Source organism: Lacerta agilis, chromosome 5, assembly GCF_009819535.1.
Source record: "Lacerta agilis isolate rLacAgi1 chromosome 5, rLacAgi1.pri, whole genome shotgun sequence".
In the NCBI taxonomy this organism is placed as follows: Eukaryota; Metazoa; Chordata; class Lepidosauria; order Squamata; family Lacertidae; genus Lacerta; species Lacerta agilis.
The window spans coordinates 34,342,468-34,353,538 of record NC_046316.1 but is presented as its reverse complement, the minus strand read 5'-3'; positions in this window follow the sequence as shown (position 1 = coordinate 34,353,538).

Sequence of the window (11,071 nt, the reverse complement as noted above, 5' to 3'; positions counted from 1 at the left end):
TTCTGCAAGAGGAATCAACAGGCCTTTTGAACATATCAAACACGTGTGCCTTATTTGTAAATTGAATTAACCTGAGTTTCTCTAACAAATGACCAGAAGCACTTCTAGTATCAAGCCTTCCTCCCCGGATTGGCCTTTGCTCTGATGGGCTTTCCCAGACTCAGGGATACAATCCTCATACACATAACTCATTAAGTGAAGATGTATGGGGATGAACTCAACAGATCTCCATTTCAGAAGAAAGCCCCAGTAGATGTTCGGCTAACCCTATTGTATCTTAAGGATCCTAGATTCCTTAGCAGCAGTAGTAAGTAAAATCTTTATTACGGTCAAGGACCAGAAAGCAATTTATAAAACCACATAGTAGTGTACATAGTAGTGTAAGTTGTGTTATGCCACAAACAAAAACAGGAATGCGGGCCAGTTCATGGAACCGACGCCCACACCCAAGCCAAATTTCAGCCTTTTAGTGTTTAAAATTTAAATTCATTGGTCTCTGCTAACTATTATCGTTCCATTGGGGTTAAAGTTCGAGGTCTATTGTTGACATCACTACTCGTCCTTAGCAGCAGAATATAGAGTCATCAAACCCTGGAGCTCTGTCTCATGAGGCTTACTCTATATAGCACAAGAAGGTGAGTCTTCTCCACAACTGAGACCTGAAGCTAAGCCAGGACATTTGCCTCCTACAGCAGAGCATGGGTGTGGCTCTTACAGAATTGTTCCTATGCTCCTGCTGTCAGGCAAACACTCTCCAATGGTATTAACCTATTTAGAACATTTAAGAACAATTAAAAACATTTAAAAGCATGTATGCTGCCTGTCTTTATTATCAAGCTCCAATCACTTTTAAATTAGTGGGCTCTCATCACCCATATTTTGTAAGATAGTAAAGAAGCTGGCATTGTGCCACTGATGCACTATGGAATGGTGAGCCACCATAACATTTTATTTTTAAAGGAATACTGAACTTGTAAGTCGAAGCTGGATAGCCAAACATCTGTAAATACCCCAGCATATTTAGTGCAATGTGCTGGGAATGTAGTGCAGGAATCATTAGGTATGACTGAGTCAAGTAGTATCGGCAAAAAAAAGTGCTGTTAGCTAAAAATGCACATCGGTGTTGAATAAAGTTTACCTGATACTGAAAACCCAATCTGGGGGAATGTTCAGGGAGGCAGGAGAGGATATATTGTTTATTAATATTCTTCCTAGCTTGCGCTAGCAAGTTCCTTTACTTAGCAGAGTTTCACATTCCCCTTTTAAATGCACAGCGGATAACTGGTTGCAGTTTACTCACATTCAGTTCACAGTTGGATCCCTGAAGGCAGACTTAGTTACAAAGTATATACAAGTGGAGCTATCCCATATGGGGATACTCCCAGTGTCCTCTGTTGGCCAACAGAGCATCTCTAGCTAAAAACTGCTCCAACAACGGAGGAAGTCAAAAAGAGTGCTGCATGCCTTGTCCTTTTGTTACCTGGACAGGTAAGGTCACGCCCACCTCTAGTCACATGCAAAGGAAGTATGTCCCGGTCAGGAGGATACAGGAAGTTTTTGACTGGCTGGATCAAACATTCCCCCGCATGTCCACTAGGAAAACAAGGAACGTTGTACTTGACTGCTACTTATGTATCACATCCCACACAATCAAATCTCATTGGGGTTTCAACCAATCTTTCTGCAACTATGCACTCTGACCGTGCATTGGAAGGTGCTACATGTGTCCTTTCAGTTCATTCTTTCTTTCTCGGGTCCAGGGTCACCAATAGTTTCCAAATTTAGCACTGATTCAGTAATCTGTAGCAACAAATATTAAGCATTTGCTCAGATATTTGTTCATATTAGGTTCTATCTATAATGTAACTCAAGCCAGCAAGCTAGCATCTGAATAGGTGGCCTGAAAGCAGGGAAGGAAATTTTATTAAATCTGTTAACGCGGAAGCCAGTCTTTTTCATCCCAGGTTTACAGAACGTCATTTTATTAGCTGTTATCCATAGCTTATGTTGACAATTGATTTTCATTGTTGAACAGTGAAATTTATTATCTGCCATTTGATAAAGATAATTAAATTGGCTTTATATAGAGTTGCTATTGTAAATGTTATGCCTGTGAAATGCTTGCGTAAAACTGCTGTAAGAGTGGAAATGTGGAAAGTGAAAGCTGCTTTCATTACATTTAATGGCCCCTGAGCTTCTCTGCCATGACTCTGATTTCACAGGTTATTACAGTGCCTGTTAAAACTTATTTTTGATACATGATTGTCCCTCTTGTTCTTCTTCAGGGACTGTCATTGTTCTTTAAATAAAATGAGTCTTGCCATTTTACACCACTGCAAAATTGTACAAAGGAAAGAAACGATTCAGCTGTCCAGGTTGGAGAGATGTGTGTTGCTTTCTAGCTAGTGTTTTCTACCCAATATATTTTTGTAGGATCTAAGTATACACTTTGGACTACTAGTGGCTCTAATAAAACTGTTCAGGCTTGGTTTACTGGGCTGGTGAACTCTTCCGAGATGTCATTGGCTCAACTTTCCATCTCCTTGCTTGTTAAACACAGATTGTACTTGCAGATCATGAAATTGCTCTTATGGATCATTTTGTACAGAGCAGAAAAGATTGCAAATGGTTCTTTTTTTTCTGGAAACTTTACCAAGTAAAAAAAACACTGGCTGATTTTAACAGCTGATGGGCTGGAACTTAAAGGCTTCTAACAATGACCATCCTTTGGCTATGTTACAGCATAACTACTTGAGGGCAGACAGGATGCATTTGCATCAGGACCTGGATAGATGGACCACGAGGTTGGACAGTGGCAATATATAATGGGGGGCTATAATGAAAGGCTTTCAGCCAAGTAGGGAACCTGTAGCCCATCAGAAGTCATTCAACTCCAACTCCCATCAGCATCAGCCAGCATGACCAGTAGTCAGACATGATGAATGTTATAGTCTGCAGGTTCCTCACCTCTGACTTGAAGACACGCCTGTTCATCGGCTGGGCAAAAGATTGAAACGCAGGAAATCCTTGACTCCACTCAGATACAGCCAAGCCTGAAGTAAGGATGCCGAGAGGTAAAAGAAGATGCACCCACGGTGGCAGGAAACATTGTTTAGCTGGGATGGGCACTGGGGACAGCCCTGCTCATTTTCAAAAGCAAGAGTTGTGGAGCACAGTCCAGAATTGTTGAGCTAGCAAATCTTCTCAGCAGTCCCACTAAGCAGCGGAAGAGATGCTTGTTTTTCTGCTGTTTGTAAAGGAAAGGTGGTTTGGCAAGAGGCACAGCAAGCTGATAGGAAGTAAACTGAAGTATGGGAGACGTAGGCAGTATATTTTGGGATAGGTGTAAAGCTGAACAGATAATTATCGGAAAATCAGGCTGCTGTTTAAATGACACCGAGTTCTGCTTGCCCATCAGTGATTTCACTATTAGCTACATATCATTTTAAGGATAAATCATCAAATATTTGAGCATGTATTTCGCTTGCAATCTCTGCATCATGGGTTTTGTAGTCTCAAATTAGTACAGCACACATGTTTTGCTCACCAAAAGGATTGGCATCAGAAGGTTATATATAATGATATTGTAGGTCGTCTGGCTGCTATACCGCAATATAAGTCTCTCTCCTAAGTATGAAGATGGTAAGGCTACATGAAAAAGATGTACTACAAGGATACAAATGGTTTGGTAGAAAGTCTGTAATATTACAAGAATGCAGCTATGGAGAGAATATGTACCACTCTTGACTTGCATCATGCACATCTGATTTGCAAGCAGAATTTTTTTGCGCCCTAGTATATATATATTTTAACTGCCTTGTACTCCCAGGTTAACCTGCCCCATAATCTTTAAAAGGTGCTGGCATTTAAATCTTAGTCCTTGACTTTAACTGAATTGTCAGTTATCCTCCTTGTAATGGTCTCTAATTGCTCAGATGCCATTTTGTACTCTCTTCAAGTGAACAGCCAGGATCCTGTTCAAAGGCAGTGTTCCCCTGCCTCCTCCTTCTGCTTCTCTTATGTTGCAGGGTCCAGATAACAGGAAGAGACAGACAGATAACAGCCCCTTCTACAGATTTCATGCTGCTTTTAGCCAGAGAAAAAGACGCCAGACAAAACCGAATCAATTAATTTGAATGATCTGCTGATTGTCTGTGTTAGTTATTCTCTCATTATCTTGCCCAGAGTTTAGTTCAGGCTCTTTAACCTCTGTCACCTAGGAAAAAAGTTGGTGCTGTTCTAGGACATACATATGATGTAGTGAAATAACACCTGTGTATATATACCGGTATATCCGCAAAGCCCAGTGTGTGCTAGCTGTAGATATAACTTAAGGGGTTTGTTTCTGAATGCCTCCAGGTTCACCATTAGTGGGAAGGACAAATATCATACACAGCAAGGTTGTCTGTCCCAGGAGTCCTAGTTTCAAGTGCCCATTTGACCATAAAGCTCGGTGAGTGACCTTCGGCCAGTCACTAGCCTACCACACAAGTTTGTTGTGAGAAGAAAAAAAAGGTGGAAGAACTATGAGCTCCTCAGATAAAGGGCAGGATATAAATTTAATGACCAAAGTTGCTATTCCAGGTAGTAACCACCTGTGGAGAAGAATGGTGAATGCCCTTGCTTACAATGGTAGGGGATTAATAGTCAGTCTTTTTGCTGTGCCTTTGGTGGAATTTGTGAGATGTAACATAAGCAGTCAAGTACAACACTTTCTATTTGCCCAGAGTGGACACGCAGGGAGGGTATTACTCCAGCCAGAAGGACTTCCTGTCACACCTAGTCTGGAGCTTCCTCCCCCTGCGTGTGACCAGGTAGAAGGGCGTGACCTTGGGAGACCCGATCAAAAGGCCAGTCATGCAGCCATCTTCCCTTGTTGTTGTTCTTCTGATGCCGATACTGACGTATTTTGAGCACATGGGCTCATTCCCATATGGGATGAACTCAAACTCTGTTCTGTAGCTACAAGCTTAAGCCTGCCTTCAAGGAACCAACTGTGAACTGAACGTGAGTAAACTTATTACTTTTAAAGAAGACTGTTGTGTCTTTATTCTTTTTAAGAGGGATAAAAGGGGAAATTACCAGGAATAACCCAATTTGGACAAAGCCAGATTGGATTGCTTAAGTAAAGAAATTCAAACGAATCTACCAAATACACAGGGAGTAATCGATTATGAAACTGATCTCCCATTGTGGTATTATTCTGAATATAAAGTGTCCTCGCCTCGCCTGATATCTGCTAAAAATAGCACTCAAAGCGGACAAAACCCAGATTATTTCTAGTTGTTTCCAGACACCAGATGATAAACGGAATGGTGCATGTATGCCTGTAGCTCTGTCTATGTTGGGGCCCCATCCCCATTTAATTCTTCTTGGCTTTGGCGTGGTAATTCAACCCACCACAAGAGGTCACCCAATCCACCTGGGAGGCAAAGGCAAAGCTTCATAAGGGAGCACCTGCAAGGTGAAAGTAACTTTCTTCTGGCCAAGGGGCAACTGACATTACCACAATCATGTGCAACCTCTGTCCTCTGATGTTTCATAGGTTTCTGCTTGTTCTAGATCTATTGCTCAGTGCAACCCCTGATATTTTCTAGACCATATTTTAACTTGATGGTAAAATAGGGTTAATAAACCTTTAGCCCTGCTTCCTAAATTGCTTCAGGGATGCATTCAGTATAGGGTGGATGCCCTCTGGGGTTGACATAGGGAAGGCACAGGGTGGATGGGGGGGAATAATAATAATAATAATAATAATAATAATAATAATAATAATAATGTATGTTTGTTTATACATACCCCACCCATCTGGCTGGGTATCCATGCATAGCCCTACCCATCAGCCCCCAGTTAGCTGTCAACTGTACTCCAAAACATATGGAGGGCACCAGGTTGGGAAAGACAGTCACTAATGTTTCCCCTCTGAACACTTCACAAATACACATGGGACAGGGACATGCTTGATACTAATATGCAGGAGCTGAAGAACAAACTCTAGTTCCTATTATTTGGAATAGAAAGCAACTGGGAACACAAAGAAAATTCCTGCAGAAACTTGGGAGTGTGCAGGAGCTTACTGTTACAAAGATGGCAGAAGGAAAATGGAATCCTATCTACATTTCAGAACTGGGACCTGTTCCATTGGGTGATACCTTCAAAAGCAATCCCCTGCTGAAGGAATTACCTGCTTATTCCAACAAAAGATGGCCAATATCAACCTTCTATTATCTTGGCGTGCACACTTGTGCCTTAGTTTATTTGTTGCTTTTAATTCCAGGCGGATTGGGTGCTTAAGGGGCAAAGCTGATAAACTGGCAATTACAGGAGAAAGTCAACAAGGTGAGATGGCACCACCCAGGCAGGTGAACTGTTTGCACTGGAGAGGAGGGGAGACAGTCTCTCTGGACAAGACAGGCCCCTAACAGCGGAGATAAGAGGTTTCCCTTTTGACTACAGCCCCTGCTGCAGCTAAAATGATCTGAGAAGATAAATGGACATTCCGCTCAATAAACCTGTGGAAATACACCAGCTTTCAACAATTGCTAATTGATTTGATTTTCATTTAGTCCACCTTCTTTCCAAAAGTTCATAGAGGGCCACTTGCCCCTCTATTGACATGCCGTTCTGGTCCCTTGGGGGATGAAGGGCGGGATATAAATTCAATATATCAATAAATCAATTTTTTAAAATGCTTTTAGATTTATAGCCTATTGTTTTATTAAATGGGCAGGCTGCAATCTTATCTTGCCTCTTCCATTCCTGGTTACCTTTTACTTATTTTTAAATAGATAACTTTGCAAGATGCTGTACATTTAAATTAAATACCCAAGCAGCATGCAAAACCTTTGACACTGAGTCGCAGGGTGCAGGACATGGGTTTATTGTGGGGGTATTGTTAGGGAGTGGGCCTGGGGCACTGAGTGATGAGTCTTTTGTAAGAGGCCCCATTGGTCCCTTCTCTGCTTTGCAAAACTTTGCATGTAGGACAGTCGGGTGCACCGCAAGGCCCCCTGCTGGGGAGACCCAGCCACTGGGCATCTTCATTTCCCAGAGCCACCCTATAAGTGGCCAAGGTGTGTCACAGGTTGGAGTGCCAGATCTTTAAGTTTCCCATCCCTGGTTTATCCAATACTCTTGTTTGCGACTTCTTCTTCTTCTTCTTCTTCTTCTTCTTCTTCTTCTTCTTCTTCTTCTTCTTTAGTAAAAATTTATTGGATTTTCCAAATTAGCGACTTAAGTGATGAAGGAGGATGGACAAATGAGAAGAAAAGAGGCGGGGCAATGGTGGGGAAGAGAGGGCTGCTAGGAAGGATGGTTTCATCATCAGAAGCTGCCTTAAGCACACCATTAGTCCAGCTAGCTCACTAGCTGCCTACTTGACTGGAAGCAGGTATTTCTCATTTCCCCCCTCCCTCAATAACTAAGAATAACAATTTTATTATTTGCTACTGCTTTCTGGACTAGTCTTTCCCATATCTATTATTATTATTATTATTATTATTATTATTATTATTATTATTATTATTATTATTATTATTAATCAGCATCATCTGTCTTTCCCATATTTGTTATTATCTGTAACTACAGACCTGCGAGTATAGGGCAGCATACAAATTCAACAACAACAACACTACAGGCTCACTCTGCTCTCCTGCCCACCTCTCACTATCTTACAGATCCCAACGTCTGTAAAATGGCTACAAGCTCAGACCAGCAAGGGGAAGGGGAAAACCTGAAACCTATTTTATTGTTCTAAAAGGAAGTGGTGGTGAAGAGTGTGAAATTCCTGTGCAGATTGTGTTGTGGTCTGCTTGAAAAGCAAAATAACACCCCCCACCCCCACCCCATGGGCGTAGGCAGGGGGCAGGGGGGCAGCTGCCCCCTAAATCAATACAAATCTGAGGTTCTGGTCCCCCCAAATGTCTGCACCCCTAACAAAAGCCTGCCCCCCCGCAAAAAACTGGCTACGCTTTTGTGACATATCCCATCCCAAACACGATGCCTGCAAAAATCCACGGTGTTTCGATCATTCCTTTTCATCTACCCATCCTGAAGCATTGAGTTTTACTCTGAGGAGTCCAGGCCCCTTCTGCTCAAAGAGAGCCAGCCTTCTCGGGGCCCGGTAGCCAAATTCTAGGTAATCAGTGGCTATTGCTTCTGATTGCAGACTGAGGCGATGAATGCCGATAACGAGGGGACCGGGAGACTGTACACTGGTTGGCTACCACGCGGGGGAGCGTCTGTGTTGCGCTTTCACTTAGGGGATTAGCCTCCCAGGGGTTAGAGACCCGCCTCGCGCGACGTTGGCTCTGCGCGCTGGGCTGCAGCCTCTTTTCCTGCACCGCTCGGCGGCCGCCTGAGGAGGCGTTGCAAATTTCCTTCCCAACCACGACAGAACCAAACATATGTTCCCCCATACTTTTTCTTTTCTTTTCTTCTTCTTTTTTGTTTAAAAGAGAGGGGAAGAGAGGGAGGGAGGAAGTTTTATTTTATCCAGAAAATAATTAAAATCTCCTGTATTTTTTATTGCTTCGAGTATCCAGCAGAGTGGAAATATTGAAACTTCAAGACCTCTTGCATTAAAAAGTCACAACTGTTCCATTTTATGAGTTCTGAGTGTGTGAAAAGAACGGACGGGGACAGTTTTAGAGGGAGGAAGGGAGCCGGGTGGGGAGAGCAGGGTTTTTGGAGCCCCGAATGGCCGTAAAAACATAATACAATCGACTATAAAAACCTGCGAGGGTGATATTAAAAATTATGTAGCTCCATAAATGCGGCGTTTTGTGGAGAGTTGGGCTTAATCGCTTTCAGCCTCTAGAAAAAGGGCGCTGGGATCGCGAACGGAGATGGTGGTGGGTTTTGGGGGGGGGCACTAAAAATTAAGTGCCGATTTCCCCCCCCCCCCCACTCCTACTTCTCTTGCTAGGGCTTATGCAGCAGCCCAGGAATGCAATAACTTGGCTATTGAAACTTCCTTTTAACAAGGCCTATTGCCTGTATAAAAGTCAGCGAAGAATAATCTCCCCACCCCCGTACTTCGCTCTTTATTTGCTTCCCACCACTAGAAGTACAACAAACCTGAGCTTGAATCTCTTTCAATCTTGAGGTCTCTCGCCTTATTTTTTTTAAAAAAACTGGGTGGCTTGTAAAAATATCGAGGGGGGCTGACGCTGGATTAGTTCTCATCCGATCATACCCGTCGTTTGTTTGTTTATCCCCAAAGGGCAGCAAGGTTGGGGTGAGTGGCTGGATGCTATTTTTTCTTTTTCTTTTACGGCCCGCGTCTTAAGGAAACTAAATTTGCAAATCCAATGCTTCCAGGTGAAAATATTAGCCAGTTCGCTTGGGGTGGGCAACAAGGCAAGACCTTGAGGGCTCGCTAAGGTAGGCAGAAAAAAGTCATCAAATAAAGGGATTCGGTTCCCTATGCCAGATTTTTATAAGACCCTGGCAAACGCAGTGGGGGGATGCTCTCGCGCGTGATGAAGCCTCGCTGGCTCCATACAACTCAATGGGGCTTCTGTAAACGCAACGATTTCTGATCGTTCTGCATCTCGGTTTGTAGGTTCTTCGCTTGCTCTCTTGTCATGAGCCTCTTGGATTTAATATAGGAGCCACGCAGAAGAACTACAAACGGAGCAGCTGCCCTTGCTTGTCTTCTGATGAAGAGATAGATAGATATAGATAGATAGATTAGATAGATGTTCATATATTCATGAATGAAGCCAAGGGAAGGAAATGCCCCCTCTCCCCATGATACTTCAAGTTAGCCAAGTCTTGGCAGAATGGGGGTGGCGGCAAGAAAAGAAACTATGGGCTTGGACGCGGCAATCCTAGCCCCACTTTCCTAGGAGCTTAAGCCCCACTGAATTCAGCGGGACTTACTTCTGAATAGCCCTGGTTGGGCTCGCGAGTTGAGCACACTCCATCGAAATCTATGGGCCCAGCGAGTCCCATTGATTGCAATGGGAATAAAGCAGGATTCATTTCGCCCCACATCCAGCCCTAAATGTTCATAGCCGAGAAAAGTCAGTTTCCCAACGATCAGCAGCGGGAAAAGTCTTCTGAGTCAACGAAAAGGGCGTGTTTTCCTTCTCGGCTGGAGGAGGAAATTGGTTTACAAACCAGCAAAACCGTGGCGTGTTGGAGAGGGTGGGGAACAGGAGAAGGAGCCTTCCTTTCTCTGAATGAAGTTGGCCCAGCATGAAAGGCAACGTTTCTTTGCGTTTCCTTACCCCCCACCCACCCTCTATTAGATGCGCAAACTGGAAACGAACCAGGCGACTTCACTGGCCGAGGTTTCGTCTGCCTGCAACTGACCAAAAGCAAGCCAGAATGGACTTCAGAAAGAATCCTTTCGCAGTCAGGACATCTTGCTATTTCAGGGCTATTTCACTTGAAAGCGAAGGTCTCCCAAATAAAGGGATTTTTAACTCCAAAAGAAGCCTGCGTGTGATCGGGCAGTTGACGCCCCTGACATCTGTAACATCTTTTTGGGATAGTGATTTTTTTTTTAATGCAGGAAGGAGGACGCTGGACCTGGAGAATATTCCGGGGATTAAAATAAAAAAAATATACTTAGAACGAACACCTGGGGAGCAAAGGGAGGAAGGTAACTGCGGTCCCTGGCATTCCCGTTTGATCCAACTTGTCTCGCGCCTGGTCTTATCCTGCTGCTAGTCAATACACCCCCGCGTGGATCTGACGGTGACTTCTGCGCTTGGCATAGCGGAGATCCCAGGTGTATGGATCCGTGTCTGACGCCCCCCGCCAGCTCCGGAAGGCCCGGGTGCAAGGAGGAGCAGGAGGTGAAAGGTCCTCGCGGCTCAGTTAGCACCCAGCCAGGAGATAAGTGGGGAGGAACGAGCCTATCTTAGTTTAAAGACATCCGCAGCTTCTTCCTAAATTGGAAGGAGGAGCCGACAACTTCAAACAATGATCTGTCGGATTAAAGGCAGGCGAACGAACGGAATAATTAATAGGCAGAGAAGAAGTTGCAGGAGAGCGAGAGAGGAAACGATAAGGAAGACAGCGAGAGCTGTTCGACAGTGGAACAGACTCCCACGAGAGG